This window comes from Amaranthus tricolor, chromosome 3 (assembly GCF_026212465.1).
Source record: "Amaranthus tricolor cultivar Red isolate AtriRed21 chromosome 3, ASM2621246v1, whole genome shotgun sequence".
Lineage (NCBI taxonomy): Eukaryota > Viridiplantae > Streptophyta > Magnoliopsida > Caryophyllales > Amaranthaceae > Amaranthus > Amaranthus tricolor.
In genome coordinates this window covers 35,418,641-35,429,684 of record NC_080049.1, presented here as the reverse complement: position 1 = coordinate 35,429,684, position 11,044 = coordinate 35,418,641, and positions in this window count along the sequence as shown.

Here is an 11,044-nt window from a genome sequence, read left to right as displayed (position 1 = left end):
AAGCATGACTGCATGGCCAATAAGGTAGCCAATTGATTTTTCAACCAAATTATACTAGTTTCTATTTCCATTACCACCATTTCTTACCAGCTACCAAATGGGTTGTTAAGGTTAAAATTAAATATTCATTCTTTAATTCATAGAAATTCGAAAATTTTTATTTTTCAATTTTTGGCTTTTTGGTCAATCTATATAAAAAGTATCAATATAAAATCATCTCTAACAAGTTTTTGTGAAAAAAAATAATTGCTAGGAAGACTTAATTTTTTAACCTTTCGTATGACCTCGCCGCTGATTAAACACAAAATAAAATAAATATAAATTTAAAGTTTACTCTTGACTTAAGGAAACGCTTTTGATATAAAGTAGTTATTATAAAATAGCAAGAAAAGACGGATAAATCACAGACGTATGCATTAGGTAATAGGCTAAAAAACAATTAAAAGAAATGTACTCTTATAAGAACTCCTTAAAATTGGTTCTTAATAATTCAAAAAGATCGAGGTAATAACAAAAATAATAAATGATGGATAAATTAATAGTGAGATAATATTTAGAATGAGAAATTTTAATCGAACTTTTTTCAAATATAAATTAATTTATAAAATTATAAGAGAAATAAATTTTAAAGCGAAGTAATTATAAAAATAAGTGTTTTCAAGCAAATTGTGTTACGTAACAATTTTTCTTTTAAGTGGAATAGTTGTCTGTTCATTTAAGTATTGAAATTGTAGTATTATGTTGAACCCAAGTCTAATTCGTTGTTTAATATAGTTACGATATCGCATAAGAAAAAATTATTGTGTTGAATAAAAATTTTATCAGGGTAAATAGAATTTAAAAATCCTATTCTCTTTGAAAAATTATATATGAACTGATACCAAATTAAAAGGAAACTATTTTGAAGGCTACCTAATTTTGGAATTTGTATTTTGTATGAGATTTATCACCCACAATGCGAATGAGTACGTAGTAGTACCTTTAAGAAACACAAAAAAAAAAAAAAAAAAAAAAGTTTTTGTTATGCAGTAACTAATAAAATATAACTGATGGATGCTTAGGCATTTGGTTATACGCAAAAGAAATTATTTTATCCAAGCAGGAAAAGTTACAAAAATTTGTATACAATAGACATAATGTATGAAGACTAAACAAAACACCACCACTAGCCAACCACCCATACCCTGATGTAATAAGTGGCTCTCTTTTAGACGGAGTTTGGAGGTTTAGATGTATAAAACTTTATCCTTGTTTGTATTTGTTGGACCTCTTGAGTTTTGATGATGACTACACTTTATTTAAACGAACATGTTTTTAGAGATTGTGTGCAGGTCGATATCCGGTCGTGATAATGATCGTTGATAGTACCTATGCCTTAGCTTATGGAAACGTACATGTCAAAAGGTTTCAATTGATGTTAGGAGAAGTATATCGCTTGGGATGTAAAATGGAGACAGCAGATCTACTGTTCCCAAGTTGGATGTTCTAGCTAAACTGAAGTCTGGAGACAGCACACTGTTCCTGAGCTGAAGGTTGACTACGTTGACTAAAAATTCTGGTTATCATATTTTAATTATTATTTTTAGTTAATGTATTTTAAATTAAATTGTTGCAGTAAAAATTTATTTAAGATAATTGGCAAATCGTTTTTATTGAATAAAATGGATTCACGTTTTAATTCTTTAAGATCCTTTATTTTAGGATCTATTTTTAATAAATCTTGGATTTGTTAAAAATAGAATTAACTAACTTTGAATTGGTCTTAGCAAATCTTTTCAGCCGGTCTTTATTCCTAAAAAATAGCAAGCAATCATTCCCACTAAGATTAACCGTTTTCTAAATATAGCATGAAGTTCCAGCCATTAATTTGGGGAACAGGAATTACTACTGAAGAAACTGCTACTTTAGGGAACAGCGGTTATTAAGGGAACAGCGGTTATTGTTTTTGTACACGTGTGATTTGACTTAATCAAATCTTATGGAAATAACCGTGTGTTTGCTTAATCCACATTACTCCCATGATCTCTTGATAGTGGGATGATGGATTGGATTATTCCACTTTCTTAGGAATATTATTTTCTATAAATTGCAAGATAATTCCGGTTTTTAAAGTGAAGAGATGTAATCCAACGTTTTGTGCTTAAGTATTTTTCATACGTTTTTGTTGGATTTTACAAGAAATATTTTGTTCTTAAAGTTGCCAATTAATTTATAATATTTTCTTGATGCAACTCTTTTAATTTATTTTAGAGAATTTATATCCTTTTTGTAAGGGTTTTTGAGAGTTTATGTAATTAGACTCGGGTGAGTCTAAGGGGGAAATTAGATAGCTTTGAGTGAAGCTAGAGAGGATTAGCTTGTAGAGAAGCTAAGGTTGTTGCTTGGAGTAAAGCAATTAGAGAGAAGAGGAGTCGGCCTAGGTGTTACGCTTCGAGTGAAGCAAGGTGTTTATTGTGATTGTAACTAATTGCCTTAAACATAGTGGAGTTTTTGAAAATCCCAAGTGGTCGTGGTTTTTCCTTTTGTTTAGGCCCAAAAGGTTTCCACGTAAAATCGTGTGTCTCTCTTATTATTTTGCTCTTAGTTTAAGCTTTATTTATTTTGAATAATTCCGCAAAAACAGGGCACAATCGCTTAAACTTGCAACAACAACAATTCACCCCCCCTCTTGTTGCTGTTCCCGTTCCTAATTGAATCAACAATTGGTATCAGAGCCCTGTTCCCAGAAGATCAGGAAACCCTGAGGGCAGATTCTGGTGTTCCCGAAAAATGTCAATTATGAACGAGCGAATGGAAGAAGGGTATTCAACTCAAAGACCGCCAATGTTCGATGGAAAATTCTATACATATTGGAAAAATAGGATGGAGATCTTTATCAAAGCGGAAAATTATCAAGTTTGGAGAGTCATAGAAATCGGAGATTTTGAGGTAACCACTACTAACTCCAACAATGAAATTGTCCCCAAACCTATAACCGAATATGAAAAAGAAGATTTTCAGAAAATGGAATTAAATGCTCTTGCTATAAAATTACTTCATTGTGGTCTTGGACCAAACGAGCATAATAGAATTATGGGGTGCAAATCCGCTAAGCAAATTTGGGACCTGCTTGCTGTTACCCATGAGGGAACAAGTGAAGTAAAACGGTCCAAAATTGATTTGTTAATGTCTAAATACGAGAGATTTGTTATGGAGCCCAGAGAAAGTATCCAAGAGATGTTCACTAGGTTCACCAACATAACAAACGAGCTTGTCTCTCTTGGAAGAATAATTCCCACTGATGAACAAGTAAGGAAGATTCTTAGGAGCCTTCCTCAAGATGAGCGCTGGAGGGCCAAGGTTACTGCTATACAAGAGTCCAAAGATTTTACAAAGTTTAATCTAGAGGAGCTGGCTGGTTCCCTAATGACGCATGAATTGCATTTGGGAACAGCAGACAGTTCCAGGAACAAGGAACTGGCTCTGGCAGCGGGGGAACAGGACGAATCAGAATGTGATGAGGAAGAGGCTGCTTTGTTGGTACGAAAATTCAAGAAGTTCTTCAGGAACAGCAGGTATGCAAATCAAAGAAACAACAAAGAAAGAAGAACAAAAAATCTTGAATGCCACAAATGTGGAAGTACCGAGCACTTCATCAAGGATTGCCCAACATGGAAAAATGAAAAGGGCAAGGGAAAGACAAGAGATTCAAGAAGACCGTTGAACAAAGAGAATTTTAACAAAACGGACTTTCGTAGGGCCATGATTGCTGCATGGGGAGAAACTGAAAGTGAGAATGAAACTATTGTTCCCGAAGAAGAGGAGACAGCTAACCTATGTCTCATGGCTACGCATAAAGGCAAGGAGAAGCAGGTAAATATTTCTAATCCATTTTCTGACCATTCATTTAATCTAAGTAAAAATGAATTAAAAGAGTTGTTAAAAGAGGCACAAGTTAAAATTGAAAATTGCAATGATAAGTGTCTCAAGTTAGAAAAGGAACTTAAAGTAAGCAAAGACCATGTCTCATACATAAACACCTTTAGACATGATGTCCAAAACAGATTTTTCGGTTTGTTGGACCAAAATATAATCCTAAAGGAAAATATGGAGAGACTTAAGAAGGAAAATGTTATTCTTAATATTGAGCTATCACAATACAAATTATTAGGCTTAAATAAAGAATTGATAAATGCATCTACTAAGGATTTGTGCAATGATTTTCAACATTTAGAGTTGAATCCGGAATCCAACCGTAACAACAATAATAATCTTGAATTAAATTCAAGAGAAAAAGGGAAAATCAAAATAACTCCCAAATGGATTCTAGATGCTAAAAGTAAGAGATCAAAAGGCCTAAATTATTTTAAGAATAACAAAAGTAAGAAAGCTTACGTTGATCTTCCTAGAGACAGGTACTGTACCTTCTGTGGTAAAGCTGGCCATCTGAAGGAACAGTGCACCAAAAGGGAACAGTATACTGTCTCTAACAGAAACTATGTCGATAACATTCAAATTGATAAATATGATTCATGTAAGATCGACAAGGAACCCAAGAAAGTCTGGGTTCCTATAATTAACAATTAATTATCTTACAGGTCCAAGTGAGGGGGAACAGCTCATGGTATCTCGACAGTGGGTGTTCCAAGCATATGACGGGTGACAAATCTAAATTTCTCTCACTTGAAGCCTATGATGGGGGAACAGTAACCTTCGGTGACAATATGAAGGGTGAGATAATCGCCAAAGGAAAGGTTGGAAGGTCATGTTCCCACGCCATTGATAATGTATTTTTAGTCGAGAATTTGAAACACAACTTACTCAGCATTTCTCAATTTTGTGATAAGGGTAACTCTGTAAACTTTACTTCTGAAAAGTGCATTATTTCTAGGAACGACACAGGAGACATCATTCTTGAGGGAAACAGAAAAGGGAACACTTATATAGTGGACCTGGACACTGTTCCCAGAAACAGTCTAACGTGTCTAAGTGTTATAGAAGACGACCCACTTCTTTGGCATAAGCGTCTAGGTCATGCTAGTTATTCATTGATTAATTCATTAAGATCTAAAGACCTAGTTAGAGGACTACCATCTATAAAATTCCTTAAAGAGGAAATATGTGATCCTTGTGCCAAAGGAAAACAAGTAAGGTCATCTTTTAAACCAAAGAATGTTGTGACCACCTCAAAAACGCTTGAATTATTACACATGGATTTGTGTGGACCTATGAGAATACAAAGCCGTAGTGGCAAGAGATATGTGTTTGTTATTATTGATGATTATAGTAGATTTACATGGACTTTATTTCTAGTTAGTAAAGATGAAGCCTTTAATGAGTTTGTTTCTTTTGCTAACAAAATACAAAAATCTACCAACAATCAAATTGTTCACATAAGGTCAGATCATGGTAAAGAATTTGAAAATTCAAGCTTTATGAGTTATTGCAATGAACATGGAATAAGTCACAATTTTTCCGCCCCTAGAACACCACAACAAAATGGTGTTGTAGAAAGGAAAAATAGAACTTTAGAAGAAATGGCTAGAACTATGTTAATTGCTAGTGGTTTACCTAGAAATTTTTGGGCCGAGGCTGTTAATACTGCATGTTATATTTTAAATAGAGTATTGATAAGACCAATCACTTCTAAGACACCCTATGAACTGTTTAAAGGTGTTAAACCAAATATTGCCTATTTTCGTGTGTTTGGATGCAAATGTTTTGTACATGTTAATGGAAAACGGAATATAGGTAAATTTGATGAAAGAAGTGATGAAGCAGTATTTCTTGGCTACTCATCTCAAAGTAAGGCATATAGAGTCTATAACAAAAGAACAATGAGTGTGGAAGAATCCGTTCACATAATTTTCGATGAAACTAACTTTTTGTCAAGTGAACAGGATACAAATAATTTTAAGATAGGTCTTGCAAATCTAGAAGAAGATGATGAAGAATTGAAAGTGCATGATCAAGAAACAGCTGGTGAACAGCCGGTTCCAGCAGAAGCAGAAAGTACTGATCAAGTTCAGGAACTGCCAGAACATCAGGAACAGCAGACTGTTCCCAATCCAGCTGTTCCCACAGATGAGCAGAACAATCCAGTAGCTGAACAGAATGTTAATCAAGCTGATGAACCAGAACATGCTACTGTTCCCACAAGAGATTTTATGCCAAAACCTTGGAGATATCAAAAATACCATCCTCTTGATTTGATTGTAAGTGACTTAAATAAAGGAACACAAACTAGATCTCAAATGAGAAACTTTTGTGCACATTTTGCGTTCCTATCATCACTTGAACCCAAAAATCACGAAGAAGCTCTAAAGGATTCCGAATGGGTTGTAGCCATGCAAGATGAATTGAACGAATTTGAAAGGAACAAGGTATGGCATTTAGAACCCAAACCGAAACACAAGAAGGTAATTGGTTTGAAATGGGTATTTCGGAACAAACTAGATGAGCATGGAATAATTGTAAGAAACAAAGCAAGGCTCGTGGTCAAAGGGTACAATCAACAAGAAGGTATTGATTATACTGAGACATTTGCTCCAGTAGCAAGGTTAGAAGCTATTAGAATTTTAATTTCTTTTGCTGCATTTATGAACTTTAAATTATATCAAATGGATGTGAAATGTGCTTTCTTGAATGGTTTTCTTGATGAAGAAGTTTTTGTTGAACAACCACCTGGCTTTGAGAATACCTCGTGTCTTGATCATGTTTATAAGCTTGATAAAGCTCTTTATGGGTTGAAACAAGCTCCTAGGCAATGGTATGAAAGACTATCAAAGTTTTTGATTCAAAATGACTTTATTAGAGGTAAAATTGATAAAACCTTATTCTTTAAGAATAAAGGTTCCAATATATTAGTTGTTCAAATATATGTTGATGATATTATTTTTGGTGCCACAAATGAATTGCTATGTAAAGAATTTGCTAACCTTATGAGCACTGAATTTGAAATGAGCATGATGGGAGAATTAAATTTCTTTCTTGGTTTGCAAATTAAACAAACTGCTAATGGTATCTTTATTCATCAACAAAAATATATAAAAGAACTTCTTAAGAAATATGGCATGAATAACGCTAAAACCAACCATACACCCATGGCTACTAATGTAAGATTAGATGAAGATACAAATGGAACAAATATTGACCAAACTATGTATAGAGGCATGATTGGATCTTTATTATATCTAACTGCTAGTAGACCCGATATTTCATTTAGTGTTGGTCTATGTGCGAGATTTCAATCTAACCCTAAAGAATCACATCTAACTGCAGTGAAACGTATTTTGAGATATCTAAAGGGAACAGATGATTTATCATTATTTTATCCTAAAAGTGATGTCTTTGATTTGAAAGGCTTTAGTGATGCAGATTATGCAGAAGATCTTGTTAATAGAAAAAGCACGTCAGGTATGGTACAATTTCTTGGCTCATGTTTAGTTTCATGGAGTTCCAAGAAACAAAACACTGTTGCATTATCAACCGCTGAAGCTGAGTACGTAGCAGCAGCAGCTTGCTGTTCCCAAATGATATGGATAAAGCAGCAGCTAAGAGACTTTGGTATTAAGTATGCATGTGTTCCTATTTATTGCGATAATACCAGTGCCATATGCATATCCAAAGATCCAGTGCATCACTCACGAGTAAAGCACATTCATATTAGGCATCATTTTCTTAAGGATAATGTTGAAAATAAAAATATTATTGTTAAGCATGTAAACACTAACGAGCAAATAGCAGATATCATGACCAAACCGCTTCCAAGGGAACAGCATGAGAAAATGAGATTGGAACTTGGCATGATCAAGCTGCATTAAAGGAAGTGTCATATATGATTCCTAGAGACAAAATGAAAATTGAAAATGATCAATCAACCACAATAATCTTGATTGAAAAATCAATTATCGAAAGGATCAGGTACGCATTTTTTAAAGGTATATACTTTGAATGTTCTTATGATTGCATGATTATTTTGATCAAACGGTAGTAGCATAATCATTTTCTTATTATAAATAATAAAAAACAAAAAATTATATATAAATTTTTTTTCCAGCAATTTTTTTTGGAAGTAGGAGTTGAATCTCAACATACTCCATTTTCACAATTCAAAATCAATTGTCTTGATTTGATAACTGCCTCTAGCACGTCACTTCATCAGGTATAATTACTCCCACTCGTCCCATCTTTCATTTCATCTTCACTAACCTTTCCCTTTCACTCAACCCTAAACCGTCATTCCTTCCACTTCCCTTTCACTCCGTCATTTTCCTTTGCTTTTCTCTCTAAAAACTTCAATGAAAACCAAGAATATGAAACCAAAAATGAAGCAACCTGTCCCTCTTCGAGTTATCTACCCACCTTCTCTCACTCACAAACCTAAGTCTTCATCAAAGGAACCAGAGGACACCCCTATGTCTCCGCAAACAAGTGGTAAAAGAACAAGAGAATCCAAGAAACCTTCAACCCACTCTACCAAGAAAATGAAGGTAACGCATTACTCAAATGCTGAAGAACTTTCTAAAGAAATGTCTGTAGGATTTGGTCTAGACAAAGAATGGTACGAATCTACAACCTTTCCTAAATTCCATGAAATTTTACAAACTCAAAAATGGGAATCACTTATGAGCGTATATAGCTGCAACCCCATTTACCCTGACATTATGCATGAGTTTATTTCTAATTTTGCTGTTCATGATGGAGTTTGTTCTAGTTCAATCAAAGATATTGATATTGAATTTGATAGTCTGACTTTAGGAGAGTGGTTAGGTGTCCCTGCTACTGGTTTTGATGTTTATCATGTTGGGTCTAAGATTGCGTTTTCTGGAAGAGATGAAAAAGATGTTTGGAGATGCTTGGGGGTTAGGCAAAAAAGGGGGAAAGTAAGTCACAATGTCCTGTCTCCTTTACATAAGTTGCTGTACAACATTGCTAGAAGGTTTATCTTGCCACGAAACTCAAAACGTAGTGAGGTAAGTCTTCGAGATGCAACCCTGATATACTGTATGGTGAACAACATAAAGATTAATTTTCCTTCCTTGATGATTTCTCATTTAAATGATTGTATAGCCAAACGTTGTATGGTTGGCTATGGTGGTTTGTTGTCATGGATTTTCTCAAAGTTTGGTGTTCCACTGGGTGATTATAGTTTTCCTATGGGTCCCAGCAATATGATAGGTGCAAAATGTTTGAGTAATTTGCGCCTTAAATTAAATGAGGAAGGGATTCTTGAAAATATTGTGGAACAGATTGAGATTGATTCTGATAATGAGGAACGGGAGGAAGAGGGGAAGGAAAAGGAGGAACAGGAGGAAGAGGAAGAGAAGGAAGAGAAGGAACAGGAGAAAAAGGAAGAAGAGGAGAAGGAGGAACAGGAGAAAGAAGGGGATGGAGTTAAGGAACAGGAGGTTGTTCCTTCTGAGGAAGAAGACCAGGGGTTGGAATCTAAGGTTTCTCTTGAAGAAGACTCTAGGGCTGAACCCAATAGTTTTCCCTCATCAAAGCCAACCACTCCACCAACTCATCATTTCACTCCACCACCACCTTCACCAACACCAAGATCACCATCACCATCATTTCACAAACACAGCTTTGATCAGGCAACCGTTCCTACTGCTCCCTTATATTCCATTCTTCTCAAGCTTGATGATTTGCAGGATCGCTTCTTCAAATTTCAAGATGAGATCCGTGTTTCCCTAGCCTCTTTAGCTGACCAGATGACTCAGATGGAGGCTCGTCTTGGCGCTAAATTGGATACAGTTGAGGTGCAAACGGAATATGTTGATGAAGATGCTCCTGCTTCATAGTTTCCCTTTTATTATTTTCATTACTGCTGTCTCTGTCTTTAAACAATTTCTTTCTTTTGGTACCAGCTGGGGTACACCTCTTAAACATTGTTAACTTTGTTAAACCTTTTTACATATGCTACTAACTGTTAGGTTTGGTTAATCTTTGCTTATCATGCTTGCATTCATTGTTATTGCTTTTTAATTTGTGCATCCTTATTCTCTCTTTGACTATAACTATATGTTTAGTGCTGTGGTTTGATTGCTTATCTTCTTTTTGAATGATGTCAAAAGGGGGAATATTTGGCACAAACTTAAATAATGCTTGAGTATGCTTAGTCTGATATACATTTATTCTGTTGAACATTAGGAACTGTGGCTATGCTCTGATATTCATGCTCTGATGCTCTGATGATTAATAAGTTTAGCTCAGTTTAGCTCTGATATACATACCGAGATACATACTTTGATTGTTATGATTTATATGCTCTGATGATTACTTGAATGCTATGATAAAAGTTCTCACAGTGCTTTAAGTTTTGTTTGGTAAGTTTTGTTTTGTTTTAGTTCTATTTGAAATCTTAAGTTATAAACTACTTCCGATGTTTTGATTATGCTTAAGTTATTTTAAATATTTCTAATTAATAGAGTAATTTGTTTTTAATGTATGCTTGGTAAATTATATTGTAACGATTTAATTTACTAAGTAATGTAGAGTTGTTTTAATCTCGAACATGCTCTTCAATATTGGTTTTACTCTATTTTGTTTTTAAGTTTGTTTGAAAAGTTTGTCATCATCAAAAAGGGGGAATTTGTTGGACCTCTTGAGTTTTGATGATGACTACACTTTATTTAAACGAACATGTTTTTAGAGATTGTGTGCAGGTCGATATCCGGTCGTGATAATGATCGTTGATAGTACCTATGCCTTAGCTTATGGAAACGTACATGTCAAAAGGTTTCAATTGATGTTAGGAGAAGTATATCGCTTGGGATGTAAAATGGAGACAGCAGATCTACTGTTCCCAAGTTGGATGTTCTAGCTAAACTGAAGTCTGGAGACAGCACACTGTTCCTGAGCTGAAGGTTGACTACGTTGACTAAAAATTCTGGTTATCATATTTTAATTATTATTTTTAGTTAATGTATTTTAAATTAAATTGTTGCAGTAAAAATTTATTTAAGATAATTGGCAAATCGTTTTTATTGAATAAAATGGATTCACGTTTTAATTCTTTAAGATCCTTTATTTTAGGATCTATTTTTAATAAATCTTG